Source organism: Panthera pardus, unplaced genomic scaffold (genome assembly GCF_024362965.1).
Source record: "Panthera pardus isolate Hobbes unplaced genomic scaffold, ASM2436296v1 HiC_scaffold_7, whole genome shotgun sequence".
In the NCBI taxonomy this organism is placed as follows: Eukaryota; Metazoa; Chordata; class Mammalia; order Carnivora; family Felidae; genus Panthera; species Panthera pardus.
The window spans coordinates 37523944-37542162 of NW_026527002.1; the positions used below are offsets into that span (position 1 = coordinate 37523944).

The following is an 18219-nucleotide window of genomic DNA, read 5'->3' on the forward strand; positions in this document are numbered from 1 at the left end:
ATGGTTTGGCTCTCTCCCTCTCTAACTTTTCCCTCCCCCGTGGTCTTCTGTTAAGTTTCTCAGGATCCACATAAGAGTAAAAATATATGGTATCTGTCTTTCTCTGTATGACTTATTTCACTTAGCATAACACTCTCCAGTTCCATCCATGTTGCTACAAAAGGCCGTATTTCATTCTGTCTCATTGCCACGTAGTATTCCATTGTGTATATAAACCACAATTTATTTATCCATTCATCATTTGATGGACATTTAGCCTCTTTCCATAATTTGGCTATTGTTGAAAGTGCTGCTATAAACATTGGGGTACAAGTGCCCCTATGCGTCAGCACTCCTGTATCCCTTAGGTAAATTCCTACCAGTGCTATTGCTGGATCATAGGGTAGATCTATTTTTAATTTTTTGAGGAACCTCCACACTGTTTTCCAGAGTGTCTGCACCAATTTGCATTCCCACCAACAGTGCAAGAGGATTCCCATTTCTCCACATCCTCACCAGCATCTATAGTCTCCTGATTTGTTCATTTTAGCCACTCTGACTGTCATGAGAGGGTAATTCAGTGTGGTTTTGATTTGTATTTCCCTGATGAGGAGTGACATTGAGCATCTTTTCATGTGCCTGTTGGCCATCCGGATGTCTTCTTTAGAGAAGTGTCTATTCATGTCTTCTACCCAATTCTTCACTGAATTATTTGTTTTTTGGGTGTAGAGTTTGATGAGCTCTTTATAGATTTTGGATACTAGCCCTTTGTCCGATATGTCATTTGCAAATATCTTTCCCATTCCGTTGGTTGTCTTTTAGTTTTGTTGATTGTTTCCTTTGCAGTGCAGAATCTTTTTATCTTCATGAGGTCCCAATAGTTCATTTTTGCTTTTAATTCCCTTGCCTTTGGAGATGTGTCAAGTAAGAAATTGCTGCGGCTGAGGTCAGAGAGGTTTTTCTCTGCTTTCTCCTCTAGGGTTTTGATGGTTTCCTGTCTCACATTCAGGTCCTTTATCCATTTTGAGTTTGTTTTTGTGAGTAGTGTAAGAAAGTGGTCTAGTTTCATTCTTCTGCATGTTGCTCTCCCCTTCTCCCAGCACCATTTGTTAAAGAGATTGTCTTTTTTCCATTGGATATTCTTTCCTGCTTTGTCAAAGATTAGTTGGCCATACTTTTGTGGGTCCAATTCTGGAGTCTCTATTCTATTCCTTTGGTCTATGTGTCTGTTTTTATGCCAATACCATGCTGTCTTGATGATTACAGCTTTGTAGTAGAGGCTAAAGTCTGGGATTATGATGCCTCCCGCTTTGGTCTTCTTCTTCAAAATTACTTTGGCTATTCGGGGCCTTTTGTGGTTCCATATGAATTTTAGGATTGCTTGTTCTAGCTTCGAGAAGAATGCTGGTGCAATTTTGATTGGGATTGCATTGAATGTGTAGAGAGCTTTGGGTAGTATTGACATTTTAACAATATTTATTCTTCCAATCCATGAGCATGGAACGTTTTTCCATTTCTTTGTATCTTCTTCAATTTCCTTCATAAGCTTTCTATAGTTTTCAGCATACAGATCTTTTACATCTTTGGTTAGGTTGATTCCTAGGTATTTTATGCTTCTTGGTGCAATTGTGAATGGGATCAGTTGCTTTATTTGTCTTTCTGTTGTTTCACTATTAGTGTATAAGAATGCAACTGATTTCTGTACATTGATTTTGTATGCTGCGACTTTGCTGAATTCATGTATCAGTTCTAGCAGACTTTGGGTGGAGTCTGTCCGGTTTTCCATGTATAATATCATGTCATCTGCAAAAAGTGAAAGTCTGACTTCCTCTTTGCCAATTTTACTGCCTTTGATTTCCTTTTGTTGTCTGATTGTTGATGCTAGGAAATGTATGTTGAATTAGATGCCTGTCCTCAGGTCAGTGCTACAAGTTCGGCCAATAGGCCCCTTCACAGAAAGTCTGGGCACTTCTTGGTTGCTTGTCTCTGTGCTGGGCCCTGAGATGGGCAAGTCCTTGGGAACCATTAAGAACTGTTTCTCAGTTTGCTATAGCCTTATGGTCTCATGGACACAAGCCCCATTGGTTTTCATAGCTAGATGTTTTGGGAATTTGTCTCTCAGGTGCAGGTCTTAAAAACCGAAGTGCCAGATGTAAGGTTACAGCCCTCTACTCTTCAGGGAGAATTTGGTGTTGTGAGTTCCCTCCCAGTTGTAGGCTGATGCACTGGGGGTGGGGTTAATGGCCAGATTGTGCCTCAACTATAGGCTTCCAGTTATGGAATGAATAAGTCGTGGGGATAAAAAGTACAGCATAGGGAATACAGTCAATGGCATTGTAATAGTGTTATATGGTGAGAGATGGTAGCTACACTTGTGGTGAGCACAGCATAACAACATAATAACATATAAACTTGTCAAATCACTATATTGTACACCTGAAACTGATGTAACATTGTGTGTCAACTATATTTCAATTTAAAAAGAAACAAAGAGGGGCGCCTGGGTGGCTTGGTCGGTTAAGCGTCCGACTTCGGCTCAGGTCATGATCTCACGGTCCGTGAGTTCGAGCCCTGTGTCGGGCTCTGTGCTGACAGCTCAGAGCCTGGAGCCTGTTTCAGATTCTGTGTCTCCCTCTCTCTCTGCCCCTCCCCTGTTCATGCTCTGTCTCTCTCTGTCCCAAAAATAAATACATGTTAAAAGAAATTTTTTTTAAAGAAACAAAGATTGTATCTCAGTTTGTCCTATCCATTTTGAATGAGGGTGTTTTTTCTCGTTATCCCTATATGTAGGTGTCAATCAGCTAGCTCGGAGATTTTTTCATAGAAAATTGTTCCACATGTAACTTTAAATTCAATGTGTTTGTGGGAAGAGGGGAATTCAAGATCTTTCTGTGTCACTGTCTTGAACCAGAACTCTAGGTTTTCATTTTTTTATACTTGTTTTATTTTAAGGTTTTAATTTATATACTTATTTTTGCCTGAGGGAAAAAAAACTCCAATAAATTCCAAGAAAGGTAACTAAAGCTTCACTAAAAAACCCATAGTCTTACTAGCTAAGAAATCCAGAAGACAGAATTTGGTGTGGCCATACTAACTGGAAAATGAGAAAAGATATTCAAAAAAGGGAGAAATACAGGAAGGAATTCTAAATTCTGTGCTAAAATTTGTCCACAATTATGGCTGATTCCCTGAACTATGCATGCACAATTGGTATTCACTTGTTTTCCATGAAGGAATTACAAAGCTTGGAGAGTTAGCTCAGCCAAGTTAACTGCTTGTTGAAACAATAGCAATATGAATACTTTTCAAAGGAATAAAACACAATCCAGAGCTTTTTCAATTTATAATGTCCAGGATATTATCTAAAATTATTAGACATATAGAGAAAGGGGAAAATGTGATCCATGCTCAAGAGAAAATACTTCAATGGATTCTGACCTAAGTTGACCCAGATATTGAAATTGGAAGACAAAGATTTTAAAGCAGTTATCTTAACTATGTGCAAGGATATTAAGGAAAATATATTTATAATAGATAAACACATTTAAAATTTAAGCAGAGAAATAGAATCTATTGAAAAAGAACAAAATAGAAATTCTTAGAACTAAAAAGTACATTATATAATGTGAAAAAGTTACTGGCGAGCCTTAATGGCTGATTACAGAAGAAAGGGTCCATAAACCACTAGAAATTTAGCCAAACAGAAGAACAAAGAGAAAAATATTAAAAAAAAAAAAATTGAACCACCACACGTGAGACAATAGGACCTCTAGGATTAAAGGAGAAAGACACTGGAGCATGAAAATTATGCGACAAAATAATGTCCAAGTTAGTCTGCTTCTATTTAAGATGTAGAAAGTCACAAAAGAATATGGTTCCTACCCAAATAATGAGTAAAACTAGATAGCCTATAAAATGACAACTTTTCTTGCTTGCCAACAACTATTATACTATAGCTCTGAACTGTTCATGTTATTGCAGAATCAATATAACCAAAATTCCCTGTGGTACATAGAAGCAACACTTGTGAAAGAAGCAAGATCAGCACCACTTCTGTAAAAAGGATCTTTGCCATAAAGATTTTGACACTGGAATTTTATCAGCCACAGAAGTTTTCTATGGGGCTAATTGTTCTCCCATCAGTATGGTCATAAAGTAGTGGGTTAACTTTTTCTTTCCTTTTTTTTTCTTTCTTTCCTTCCTTCTTCCTTCCTTCCTTCCTTTCTTTTTTTCAATTCTGCCCTCCAGAAGTCTGGAAGTTGGGCACATCTTCGCTGTAAAGTACACCACAAAAATTAAAGAACTCTTTTGGGTGCAGCTGGAATAATGATGTCCAATATTTATGAAGTGATTACAATATACCAACCATTTTAAATTGTTTTGGTTGTTACTACACTTAATTCTCCTAATAAATCTATTAGGTAGTTACTGTTTTCATCCCTACTTCACAGATGAGGAAACAGCCCCTGAGAGACTGAAGGAGAATATTTCCCAAGGTCACAGAGCTAGTAAGTGGTGACGCTAGAATCAGGACCTGGGGCGGCTTTCTCCTGAACCTGCATTGTTAAATAACCCCTATGCTCTGCTCCATCTAGGACAGAAAATGTACTAGTCTAAAGCAACATCTTATTGGATAGAAGCTTAGACGTTCAAAAAATTTAGGTAAGAGGTAGGGAAAAGATACTGGCTCTAATAATCTTTAATGACTCAGCATACTTTAACGGCTTCTGGACGCTTACATATCTCCTTTACAGCTTTGATATTAAAAGACACCGTAAGCACATTTAACTGTTCTGAGCATCTGTTTCTGGCAATACTTTGCTGTTCATATTCACTGATATATCAAGTGTTAAAGTATTAAGGTTATTCCCCACAACAGTTATTTACTTAAAAAATATTATTAGGATATTCATTTCATCAAGAAAACTATGTTACTACCCTAAAAGTGTCAGAAAATTAGTGTAGCCATCACAAAACCGTCACGTCCGTTTTGTAAGTCGTCATCCCGTTCACATAAATATTGCTGTGCCTCTTTGTTCTTTGATTTTTTTTTCATGAAAGAAATAAACATGAAATATAAAGACCTTAACCTTATTATAAGGGACAAACACATCAAAGAATTAGGTGAAGATGAGCCTCTGTAGTTTCATTTCTTCTTTATCTGCTTTTTTCTATGGAGCCCTTCAGATCGTCTGCCAAAATGGGCCCTCCCCATGACCTACTACTGTCCTTGATCTTTGCACTGGGATCTCTTCAAATACCACAGTGGTACTCCAGTTCATGGAGCAGATGGTTGTGTTGTTCAGCCACCTTAGCGTTGGTCCCTGGAAAGTACTTGTGTGCATGGCTCCCACTTTTGCCCAACTTCTCGACTTGTCTCTATAAAGTAAGACTGATTCGGTAGGTACAGAAGGCCCAGCCACTCACTTCCCTTTGAAATATGCAGGGGTTCCCTTTAATTGGAATTGAAATCAAAGAGTTAAGAGGGTTAGGAAAAGGTCGAACTTAAGTGGAAGGAAACTAAGATCATCATTCTGGGTGACATCTTTGAGCATCTCAATCCGCAGAGGCCTTCAAGTTGTCAACGTAGTACATACAAGTGGAAAAAAATAATTAGTAATCTGGTATAACAAAGATATACTTGAATGCAAGTAGAGGGAATGCTAAAAATTCTTTCATTAGATTATTAAATTGATTTATATTTATCGTCGAAAATAGGTATTTTTAACTCTTAGTTTCTCAGAAACTAATGCTGTAGATTGGGTAATTTGGTGTCTCTAATATTTCTTTGGGTGATAGAATCATATAGGCGTGGAAACAATCTCTTCAGCAGTGCATATAAACATCCAGAAAAGAACAGGGGACATCTTGGTTGAAAGAGTTGGGGGTTTTCAGGATTATGTTTTTAAGTGCAAGACAGAATTAATTTTGTATATCCCCAGTCATCTAATGGTGGAATATATGTTTCTAGACTTATATATTTATATTCATACATTATACATATCTGTATTTCTGAAGCTAAGAAATTCTGAATTTTTTAAGTACTTTTATTTTCTGAAAGTATAATCACATAGTTCAGTATTCAACAGTTACAAACATTGAAAAGACCTCCCTTCGTCCTGTGTCCCAGATACCACATCCTGTCTTCAGATGTTATCTTTTGCTTGTGTGTCCTCACAGAGCTATTTTGCTCATGTTCCAGTAGATATATAAACTTAAATATTTTCTTTTGTTACCCAACAGTAGCATACTTCATGCAGTACTCTGTACCTTCACGTGTTTTTTATATTAATAAAAACATATGTATATTTTTTGTGTATGTTTTCTTTGCAGGAAGAGCCTCATTACTCTTTTATATGATGGCACATGGGTAAATATTAATTCACCTAGTCCTTCATTCAGCTTCTGCCAGTGAATTACAATTTGATGTTTACTGTATAACCGCTGACCTGACTATGTCTTATAGTACAATTACTTATCCTTGCTTACATTGCTTTTCATGTTCTCCAGAGGCCATTATTCTTCTTGTCAGTTGTTTACTTTCTATTTATCTATCACTAATTTTTCCCTAAACTCTCCACCTCTCAAAACAGTCAGATCTCCCATTGTCTATGAGTTTCTTTCTCCTTCTTCCCTGTCTCTCTTGCTCTCTCTCTGTCTTAGACATCCTCTCTGGAGCCCTCCCCTCTGCTCCTGACGAACTAGTTGTTTTCTGGCTTGTGGTACAGCTGTCTCATCATAGACACTTCCTTCCCCTTTAACCTGGGAATTCCCTTATGTGCTCACCTCTGTTGAGCACCTTATGTCCTGGATGCAGTGTCTTTTTCTATGTTTACTCACTCTCATGATAGGGTACAATGCATTCTTCCGGGGCTTCCCAAGAAAGGGCACATGGAAAGTGAAAATTTTGAGAAATTGTTTATTAGGATTCTCCAGAGAAACAGAACCAATAGGAAGTGTGTGTGTGTGTGTGTGTGTGTGTGTGTGTATAAAGAGATTTGTTTTAAGAAACTGGCTCACCTGATGATGGAGACTAGTAAGTCCAAGTTCCAAGGCGGGCTAGAGACTCAGAGAAGAGTTAATGCTGCAGTTCAAGTACAAGCTTTGTCAGGCTGAAGACCCAGGAAGGAGCCAAGGTTGTAGTTCCAGTCTAAAAGCCAGCCATTTGCTGGGAATTCCCTTTTGCTCAGGGGAGGTCAGTCTTTTGTTCTATTCAGATCATCAACTAATTGGATGAGGCCCACCTGAATGATCCAAGGCTACCTGATTTACTGAGAGTGCATTGATTTAACTTTTAAACTCTCCTCACAGAAACACCCAGAATAATGTTTGACCATATATCTGGGCACTGTGGACCAACCAAGCTGACATATAAAATTAACCAACCCAGACACCTAAAATTTGTTTTTATTCTACCTGCAACCTGTTTAATAATTAAGTATACAATTCTAAGCTGCAAATTCTTTTTCCTCACAATATTGGATACATTTCCATAATGCCTTCCGGCTTGCAGTGTTCCTCCTTAGAAGTCTGATACCATTTTGATTCTTTTTTTGTTTGTTTGTTTTTTTGTTTTTTTTACGTTTAAACTCTGTAAGCTTTTAGGATCTTCTCTTTTCCCTACTGGTCTCTTTACTCTCATTATTTTATATACATCAGACCTTGATCTGGGCCTCCTTCACTCTCTGTACTGGGCATCATTGGGCCCTTTCAAATCTGAATGCTTGTGTCCTTCATTTGTGAGCAGTTTTCTTAAAATGATTTTCTTCTTTCTATTTTCTCCATTCTATTTTTCTGAAATTCTTATAGTTTGAATGTTGACTCTCTCGAACTAATCTTTTTTTTTCACTTTTTTCTTCTATAATCCATTTCTTTTAGTACTAGTTTTTAGACACTTTGTCTACGTTATCATCAATATCTTTACCAGGCATTCCCTTTGTGTATCATATTTTTAAACTCTAGCATCTCCTTATTGTTTGTAAAGTAATACTCCTTTTTTATTGCATACTGTTTTAAAAATTCAATACCTTGGGGCGCCTGGGTGGCTCAGTCGGTTGGGCGGCCGACTTCGGCTCAGGTCATGATCTCGCGGTCCATGGGTTCGAGCCCCGCGTCGGGCTCTGGGCTGACAGCTCAGAGCCTGGAGCCTGTTTCAGATTCTGTGTCTCCTTCTCTCTGACCCTCCCCCATTCATGCTCTGTCTCTCTCTGTCTCAAAAAAATAAATAAACGTTAAAAAAATTAAAAAAAAATTCAATACCTTCTCTCTAAAGATACAAGTTATAGGGGTGGGTTTTCTATGGTTTTTTATTTTTATTTTTTATTTTTTTAACTAAAATAGCATTTATTCAGCCTCTTATGCCAAAATGTTTTGTGCATATACCACTATAATTAGCACACTCTGTATAATAAGCAAAATTGTACATCAAATTGTATTTCATGTTACCTGATTATTTAAAAATGTAAAGTGAAATGGTTGATCAATTCCTTTTAACGTTACCAGTAAATAATTCAGCAGTAGATATGAGGCACAAAGCCTTAGTAAAATATGACACAAGAAGAACAAAAATGTAATTTTCACTTAATTTATCATAATTTGTTGGAATATACAGAGACAAGTTTTTTTAATATTGTGTTGACAAACATTCTGGCAATAGCTTTATGTAACAAGACATAGCATACCAGGCCTGCCACTCAACTTTTTTATGGTTAAGTCTCAGCTTCACTATAAAGCTGTTTAAAAAGAAAAAGTATCTTGGCAAGTATGCTGTTAAACATAGTAAAGAATTTAAGATAGCAAGAACACAGAGTTAACAAAAGCCAAACATTGCAGCCTAAACAAAATTCATACAAAAATAAAAGAACTGTCATTGGTTACATAAAATTTTGCCGACTGGCTAAAACTTAATTAGTACAAAACATGCATTTTAGAATCTTTAGCTAACAAATTCAAAAAGTACTAGGGTCTATTTGAAATGATTTCTCTCCAAAGCCAAAGGGTAGGCAAAATTAGTTCAGATGTTATAACACGTTCTAATGCTAAAAAAAATTCAGTGTGGTTGAAGGAGAGGTAAATTCCAGAACTTTGGAGGCTCTGTCGGGCTGCAAAGGGCTGTTTCTCTGGTTCACTTAAAGCAGCAAATAACAGAGCCCAGGATGTCAAAGGGCAAGACTGCTGCACCGGGCTCTGACCCCCCCATGCTTCAAGGCATGCCGTTCTGCTAGCTAACGAGAAAGCAAAGCAGCCCCCTCCACCCTAAAACATCCTTCCCCAGGTAAATAAAAGTATATAAGGAGGGGGGAAACTAAAATATACTCATCTACAGAGTAAGGATTTTGAAATATCAATCTATTCCCTGTTTCAAAAATGTTAACTGGAGTCATCTGGTCATTTCTAATTATATCATAATGATGTATCCAGATTCTATTTCTGTGGATTTATCACTAGATACTACTAGTCAACAGTATCAACTTTATTCCCAAATATCTTAACCACTAACACACTTGCTGTGTATCATCTGCCAGAATGGTGAAGCATTAGAAGAGAGGAAAAAAAAAAAAAAAAGATATTCAAGCAGCAGGCAACAATATGGCCCTTTCACACAGTAGCATCTGAATGGCTACTGAATAGTCCAGGAATAATTCCAAAAACAAGAAAATTCGTGCATTTTAGTAATTATGTCATAATGTTCACAGTTGAAATTTCCTTAGACATCGCAGTTTCTTTACAAGGGAATCTTGATTTTTCTTAATGTTCCTATGAGTCAAGACTTGAACTAGTAGCTTTCTTTTTCCTCTTCTTATGGTTTCTTATGCTTCTTTTTTGTTTCTTGTTACTTTTTCTCCTTCACTGCTTTTCTTCTTTTTTGCTTGTACCCTCCTCAACCTAATCTCACTCTGATAAGGACTCTGATGATAAAGGTTTATCTTCCGGATACATCTTTCTTTTTTCCATGAGTCCTCTCATGTCCTTTTCTTTCTCAGCTGTGTCCTTAGACTTGTTTTTTAAACTATGCTTACTGTCTGCTTCAGTTGCTGACATGGAGTTCTCAGAAGATTTATGTGAATGGTTCTCTTTTTCCCTTATTTTTTATCCTCATCTTCAGAATCTGAAGATCTGCTAGGAGAGTCAGAGCTTAATGAAGAAGAAGATGAATACCTACCGGATTTCTTCTTTGTCTTTTTTTTTTTTTTTGGATGAGCCCTTTGTCCCCCTGACAATTTCTCTCTGTGTTTTTCTATTTCTTTCTTCCAGTTCTCATTCATTTTTTTCTTCACATTCAGCCAATGCCTTGGAGCCTTTCTTTTTCTTTCCTGGTTGTTCTTTCCCTTCTTCCCAGGGAGGCCTTGGTGAATTCAGGCCATCTTGAATCGTTGACCCTGAAGACTGGTTCAGACTCCTGGATCTGGGCATTGCCATTGGGTGCATATAGGCCACCCGATTGTCCCATTTCCCCAGGTGCAGGACTGAGGGCACGGTCAGACACCAAGAGAGATCAGACCAGAGATCTTTATGGGTTGTTTTGTTTTGTTTTAGATGTTTTTGGTCTCTTTCCTAATTTTTTCTTTTTCCTTTTTTTTTTTTTTTTTTTTTTTTCATGTTTGCTTTGGCATTTCATGCTTGTGGCTTTCCTCTAATATCTGCTGACCCTTGACTACTGATCATATTTATATGTGATTGGAATAGTTGCATGGGTGCTTATTATCTAGTAGGCTTCTCTGAAAGGTAACCTGGCTACATTATTTCAGTGGGCAGAACTTCATCATCTGTAGGACTTTGGCCCGAAGGAAAAACCCTCCATTCTCCTGTTTAGCAGATATAAGCTTAAAGTGTAGCATTCTAGGACTCAAATAAGGAAAAGGAGAGAGGAGTTTTATAATTCAGAACAGAGCCTTTCACTTATTCTTCTAGTATATAATACAGCAGCACCCACATCTATGTCTTCTTGTGTCCATGAGTCCAGAATCTATCTGGTTCAACCTCTTCACAAAGAATAAAGCTCCCAGCTTGTCCTAAGCTGGAGGAAGGTGATGTCATTACCCTGCAGTCACCCTGTGGCACAGGGGAGGGGAGGGGAGGGAGATCTGGGAACCCAGGGAGTTCTTAATCACACTTCAAGTATTTCTTCAGTCTCAGCTGGATCTGCATCACCCTACTTTTCAGAGTTACCAGTGGCTTAAGTTCTCAAGCTTTTCTGCAGTTATATGCTTGATTCTGTTTGAATCCTGGCTTCTCCCAACACAAGGTGACGTTTCAACTTTCTCTGGACTGCCGAAGCACTTGTCACTGTGTCTCTGCTTTCTTGCTTTTAATTTTTTTTTCTGTTGTTTCCTCTTTAGGTTACATTTTTACTGGTGGATGTATCATCCTGTCCTTTGGAGATCCTTTCATTATAATGTGACTGCTGTTTTTGGAGGGAGACTATTCAGTAAGTCACTTTAAGTTCTGTTAAGTGGTAGAAAAAACTCCACGTGCAGGATCCATGGAGAAGAAGCTGAAGACGGCAGGGTCAGACTGGGACAGACTGGCCTCTGAGGACTGGTCCTTTGGCCAAGCCTCTATTTGAGAACATTGGGAGCTGGGAGACAGAATTCAAGCATAACGGGCAAGAAAAGCAATTGCACGGCCCCTCTGGGAGAGGGGAGGAAAGGAGAGATCCAACTCTGCCCAGTGCTATTTTCCAATAGTCAGACAAACTGATTTAATCAGTGGGGCATGACAGTGGGACCTGTGGGCCATAGCATGTCTCACAGAGATAAAGAGGTTTCAGGGAGGTCCCTCGGGTTAGAACAGAAGCTCAGCCAGCAACTCGCTGAACCGTAGGGCACAATCTAGCTTCTGTGGGAGAGGGTAGAGAGTGGGTGGGAAAGTGTCCAGAGTCTCCAGGCATGCCTGAGCCTGCTTAACCCGCCTACGAGTTCTGTGCTGGGGGGGGGGGGGGGGGGGGGGGGGGAGGGGAGGGGGAGGGGGGGAGGGGCAAGAAAATTCTAACCACAATTTTACTGTGTGGTTTATGATTTTACCCCACTTCTGGATAATGCGAGTTGTTGACATCACCCTTAAAGCAGTGATGACAGCTTCCTTTTCCGTGTTTGTTTCCCAAATGCAAAAGGACCTTATTACATCAGGGCAAGCCCTCAGACTGGGGTCTGCCACTGCTGGTTGCAGATCCTGCTCTGGAATTTTCATTGCTCTGAGAGAGAGAGAAAGGCTCAGTCCTCGGACCCAGTAGCCTGGGCCAGTCCTGCAGAATCTGGAGTGGGGTCCAGTCAAAAGCAATGTGGATCTCGGTGGGCTTAATTATGTACAGGGCAGTACACTCGATTACAGTGGAGGGCGCTGTTCGGTCTAGCGTGTTCAGTCCTAAACTGCCATTCAGATGCATGTCTATGCCGCTTCCTCATGAAGGAACTGCTGTGCTAGGCCTTCATCGCCGACCAGGGACTGCTTTTGGTTGCTCTGGTGCCACGGACAACGTCAGAGGGGAGAAATAAATCAGCATGGGTGTGATGATTGGTTAGAAGACAGGTATTAAGGCTGCGCCTGGGTGGCTCAGTTGGTTAAGCATCCTACTTCAGCTCAGGTCATGATCTCACATTTCAGGGGTTCGAGCCCTGTGTTGGGCTTTGTGCTGACAGCTCAGAGCCTGGAGCCTGCTTTGGATTCTGTCTCCCTCTGCCCTACCACTCATGTGCTCGCTCTCTCGCTCTCTCTCTCTGTCTCTCTCTCTCAAAATAAATAAATAAATAAACATTAAAAAGAATATTTTTTAATAATAACAAACAAAAAAAGAAGATAGGTATGGAGAGGAGTTTGTGGGAATTGGGGGTTTAGGACAAGCTGACCTAAAGGAAGTTAATAAAATACCTCAAATAGCGGCCTCTCTTTTTTTTTTTTTTTCTTTTTTTAATGTTTATATCTGAGAGAGAGAGAGAGAGAGAGAGAAAACGCACAGGCGGGGGAGGGGTAGAGAGAGGAGACACAGAATCCAAAGCAGGCTCTCTATCAGCACAGAGCCCGACGTGGGGCTTGAACTCATGGACGAGTGAGATTGTGACCTGAGCCGCAGTCAGACACTTAACCGATGAAGCCACCCAGGAGCCCCAAATAGCTGCCTCTCTTATCTTCATGTCTAAAGCAATCAGGACTAAATCCTTTCTCTATTCAGTGTCCCTTATTTTATTATCTTATTTTAAATCCCCGCACTTTGGTGACATGATTTTTTTAAAATAGAGACACAGATGCTCTTTATTCCTCCGAATGAAAGGAATGAGATTGCATTGATAGCAACAGAAAAATTTTTAAAGAAAAATTTTATATATCCCCTAACATAGAGAAGCAAAACAAAACAAAACTTAAATTCAGCTAATGAGCATACGTTACTTTAATAATTATGTTTTTCTAAGATATTTAGGGAAGAACAGAATACTGCACTCATATAATACTTATTTTTTTAACTTTTAAAATAATACTTATTTTTTTAAGGCACAATCACAGAACATACTGGGGTTAAATATGTGAAGATATTATGGGGAACCATTCTAAAGGATGGTAATTATTACATTTTTTTTGTAATCCTTATACTTTTAAATTTCCCCTAGAAAAAATATAGCTTTACTTTTAAAAAGTAAAAAAAAGAAAAATCCCCTTATTTAGCCACAAAAGCAGAATGGAATGAGATATTTACAGCCTTGTGGCCACCAGGAAGACATAATATGAACCAAATGCAGAAACACTTACCTCTTTCCTGTGTTTTGTCTTCTTACCCTTTTTCTTGTTTGCATTTATCTAATCATTGATTCAAAAGCATATGCTACGCATATTCTATGTTCAACATCCGTACATTCTGGAATTTTAATGGTGAACCAAAACACGGGTCCCTATTCTCCTGATCCTGACCTGTGGTGATGGTGGATTTGGACTAATGGATAGACGTTAATCAGTTATCACACATTCCAAAATAAATGTGCAGTGATATCTATGATCCCACCTGAGGAAACAGGGGATACAGGGAGCAAGAGGGTAAATGACACCATAGTCCATAACAGAAAGTGGGGATCCAGTTAGAGCAGGAAGTGAGAATTTACTGAACAGATATATTTTAGGCTTCTGGTTTTGGACCAGGCATAGAACTACTGGGAGCTTCCAGCTTTTGCACTTAAAGATTTCACTCTGAAAGTCATCATCAGTAGATGAATGATCTTTGATCGTGATTAGTGAGCCTAACCTTCAGTATTATATTTCCTTAAGTCTTCACTCACCTCTTTCAATCCATTTTGGCACTCAGAGCTTTATTCTTTCTGGATCTGTGAAAATCCGTCATATGTCTGGCTATGATGGTGTTATTTCACTACCTCTCAACCCTTGTATCTTTGCACATGCTCAGCATATTTTTCAAAATTCTAGAGTATAAACTAGAATGTCATAGAATGTCAAAGAACTCTGAATAGCTTTATTTGTCTATCATGGAAATTTACTGGTTTATCTTTTTTTTCTGAATTAAGATGTCTGATGCCTTTAGTGTGCAGATAGCAATACACAGTAATTTGTAGTAATTTAGAAGTTCAAGAATAAGCAGGAAGAAGAGCTAGAGGTAGTAGAGAAAGGCAGATAGTGTTATCTTCATTTAATAGGGATGAAATAAGGTAAATGAGAAGTTAAGTGAGTTTATAAAGGTTATATCATAAATTACTGGAAAAGATGGTATTCAAACCCATTTTTTTTTTTACTCTAAATCCTATGCTTTTTCTATAGTGTACCTAAATCAGTATTTGGAAATACATTTATATTGTGTTTTAGGTTTATGGAGGTTTATCCAAGAATGTATTTATTTCAACCTATCTCTGAAGTTAGATTTTGACAAGATTTCCCAATGTACTCTTCCCACTCTATTAAACTTTCTTTATGTGGTCATAAAATTTTAAGTTGCTGACTTAAAGTTTTACACTTGATGTGTAAATAGGTATTTGCGGGACGAGTAAACTTTCTGAAATAACATTAAGGTACTAACCACTGATGCTAGACATTTCCAAATAGTTGAATTATATTTAGACCAGAAGATGGCATAAGAGCTATAGCAATGGAAAATTACACACAACAGATCGTGGACTTTCTTAAAGGATTGCATTATAAACTAGTATATATGTTATGTAATTATTTTTTTTTCTGATAAAAGAAAGCGTTTTTTATCCTGTGAAAATTTATACTTCCTTTTAAATTACATAATGACTCCAGAAAAACATGTAACTCAAACACACACACACGCACACACACACACATACACAAATCAAAATTAAAACCACTCAAACCTCATAATTCAGAAACAACTATGACTAACACATTAAACACCTGGGGGATAGAGGTAATGTGCATGCCTCAGAGGGCTATGTTTTTATGCCTGGGGTCCAAGTTCTATGTGTTTAGGGCCAGTTCTCCTATGGAGGATCAGAGTTTATGCCTGGAAAGGCACGATTCATTTCCAGAAGACCTGAATCAATTCTAAAAATACAAATTTCATATAGAGTGCTGGTTCCCTGCATGTATAGCTAGGTTCCATGTTTGCAGATTGATATTCCGTTTTTGGAGACAGTTATTCTATATATGGAGTTCTTATTTTCATGTCAAAGAAACCAGATTCTATTCTTGGTGAATGATATCCCAGGTATGGAGTGACAGATTCTATGGTTATAGGGCCAGTTTCCTTGCTTGGGAATTAGGACAAACACATAGTACCAGGTTCCAGGCCTGGGAGACCAGGATCCATGTTTTACTTGAACATGGGTTTCACTTAAAGGATTTGGGACTGGGGAACTTGGGTAGCTCAGTTGTTTAAGTGTCCAACTTCGGCTCCGGTCACTATCGCACAGTTCGTGGGTTCAAGCCCCACGTCGGGCTCTGTGCTGACAGCTCGGAGCCTGTAGCCTGCTTCGGATTCTGTGTCTCCCTCTCCCTCTGCCTCTCTCCTGTTCATGCTCTGTCTATCTCTGTATCTCAACAACAAGTAAATATTAAAAAAAAAAAAAATGTTTTTAAAGGATTTGGGACCGATCAAGGAAATAGATATGATTATGAGAAGTAACACACAACAAGCTTATCGTACAGTGCTTGGACAGAGTTGTATGAGAGGAGAGTGTCCCTCATAGCATGAGTCCATTCAGAGACTTATGGTGAGTGTGTGACTATTCAGAAAGGGATGAAGGTAAAGGAATTCCTAGGAGAGAGGGAGATAAAAGTGGGAGCTTTTAAGTCCAGAGGATATTGCTCAAAAGCATGGCAGGGAATCTCTGGGTCACAGAGCTCCAAAGGGCAGTGGTAGCTTGGGATCTTATAAACATAAGGCTCTATCTTATCAATGACCAGCAGATCTGAGTGTAGTTTCATAAGGTCTGTAAAGAAGACAGGCTCTAAATGGCTAAAATTCTGCTTGTTTGGGTTATTTTTATATGTAATATATATAATGCTTTATATATATATAATTATATATACTATAATATATATAATGTAATATATATAATTATATATATTATAATATATATAATGTAATATATATAATATACAACATAATATACAATAATATATAATATATACATATAATATATATAATGTAATATATATTTTATATATATAAAGTTGTGTATGATGTCTGTGGGCTTCTGAGTTGACAGTTCTTAGCCTGTAGTGAAGAATAAGCAGTTTAGGGACAAATGCAGAGAGGCCATTTTGGCTTATTTACATAATATAGCATATAACTAAAATCCAAGTACTATGTCTGGGTTGCCACTTTCCACACTGGTAAGACCACATTCCATGTTTGAAGAAAGACATAGACATAGATAGATAGAAAGAGATTTGGACATAGAGTGCCAGATTCCTTGCTTGTAAATGCCAGGATTCATATCTTGTAGAGTATTTTGAGACTGAACTGCCCAGTATCATGGGGAGTGCCAGGTTCCACATTTGTAAGATCAGGTTATATGCTTGGAGATTGAGCTTCCACATACAGTTTGCCAAGGGTCAAGCGTCATGAAATGTGCATGGAATTTGAAATTCTGGAAGTGCCAAGTTCTATGCCTGTAGGGTTCCATATTTGGAGGTTAGGATTCCACACATGGAATTTCATGTTCTGTGCCTGGAGGCAGTTCTGTAAAGGGAGGACTAGGTTCAGTACCTGAGGAGCTATCTCTCCATACTCAGAAATCCAGGTTTTACCCATTGATGGCTGTTTTGAAACATAGATAATCAAATTCCATGTCTAGAGTTAATTATCAAGACTGAAAGAACTTGTGTCATGCTAAGAAGTCTAGATTCAGTATTTCAGGTCCAGTTGAGTAAATTCCACTCTTGATGGATTAGATACTATTTCTTTAGGTTCAGGTTTCACTCCCAAGAGATTATGTTCCAAGCCTAAAAAAAAAAAAAAAAAAAAAAAAAAAAAAAAGAGATCTCAAACAGATAGGAGGCCATTCTTTGCCTAGAAGGCCTAATTCCATGGCTAGAAGGCCCTGATCCACCAATAGAAGCCCAGATTTCACACTGAGAAGAAGTGATTCTATGGCTGGAAAAGCAGGATTCACATTTGGATAGACTTCCCATGCCTGTAAAGTTAGATTATCTACTTGGAGTGTAAGGATCAATGTTTGAATAACTACATTCAACACTTAGAGGGCCAAAGTTTATCCTCCGAGGGCTAAGTTCCTCAAGGAAGCTTAGATGCCAAGACAGTAAGAATGAGTCTTATATGGAGAACCAAATTTTATGTGTGGAAAGGCATAATTCACACCTAGAACTAAATCAATGACCAGAAGCTTAGCTTTCACACATGAAGTACTAGATTCCAAGCCTGGGAGACCTAGGTCCTTATAGTATCAACTTCTATGACTCAAATGTCAGGTATGAAGGCTGGATTACCACATTCCACACTTGTAAAACTATGTTTTGTGCTTCAAGAATGAGATTCCACAGATGGAGCATCAATTTCCATTCCAGTAAGGTCAGGCTTTATGCTTAATATTGAGATTTCAAAGGTGAAGTATGAGTTTGCTGCCTAGAAAATCAGGTTCCATATCTTGAAAAGTCAACCTCTGTATTTGGAATGCCAGATTTCTCACATTAAGACAGTGTTCCGTGCTTGAGGATTGGGATTTCACACATGGAATATCAGACTTGATGCTTGTAAGGCTGAGGTGCATTCTTAGAGATTGAGTTCCCACATATGCACTGTCATATTCCATGCTTGTAGGG

The 18219-nt window shown here is 38.3% G+C and overlaps 1 long non-coding RNA gene and 1 pseudogene across 1 annotated transcript in view; one reads left to right on the top strand and one right to left on the bottom strand.

Moving 5' to 3' along the window:
• Nucleotides 1-18219, top strand: part of LOC109269467 (uncharacterized) — a 111669-nt gene that overhangs the window by 80439 nt on the left and 13011 nt on the right. The window contains exon 5 of the long non-coding RNA XR_002081085.2: nucleotides 11319-11407. This is a non-coding gene — a long non-coding RNA (uncharacterized LOC109269467). The remainder of the gene's footprint in view (nucleotides 1-11318; nucleotides 11408-18219) is intronic.
• On the bottom strand, nucleotides 9736-10431 carry LOC109269466 (protein FAM133B-like; annotated as a pseudogene).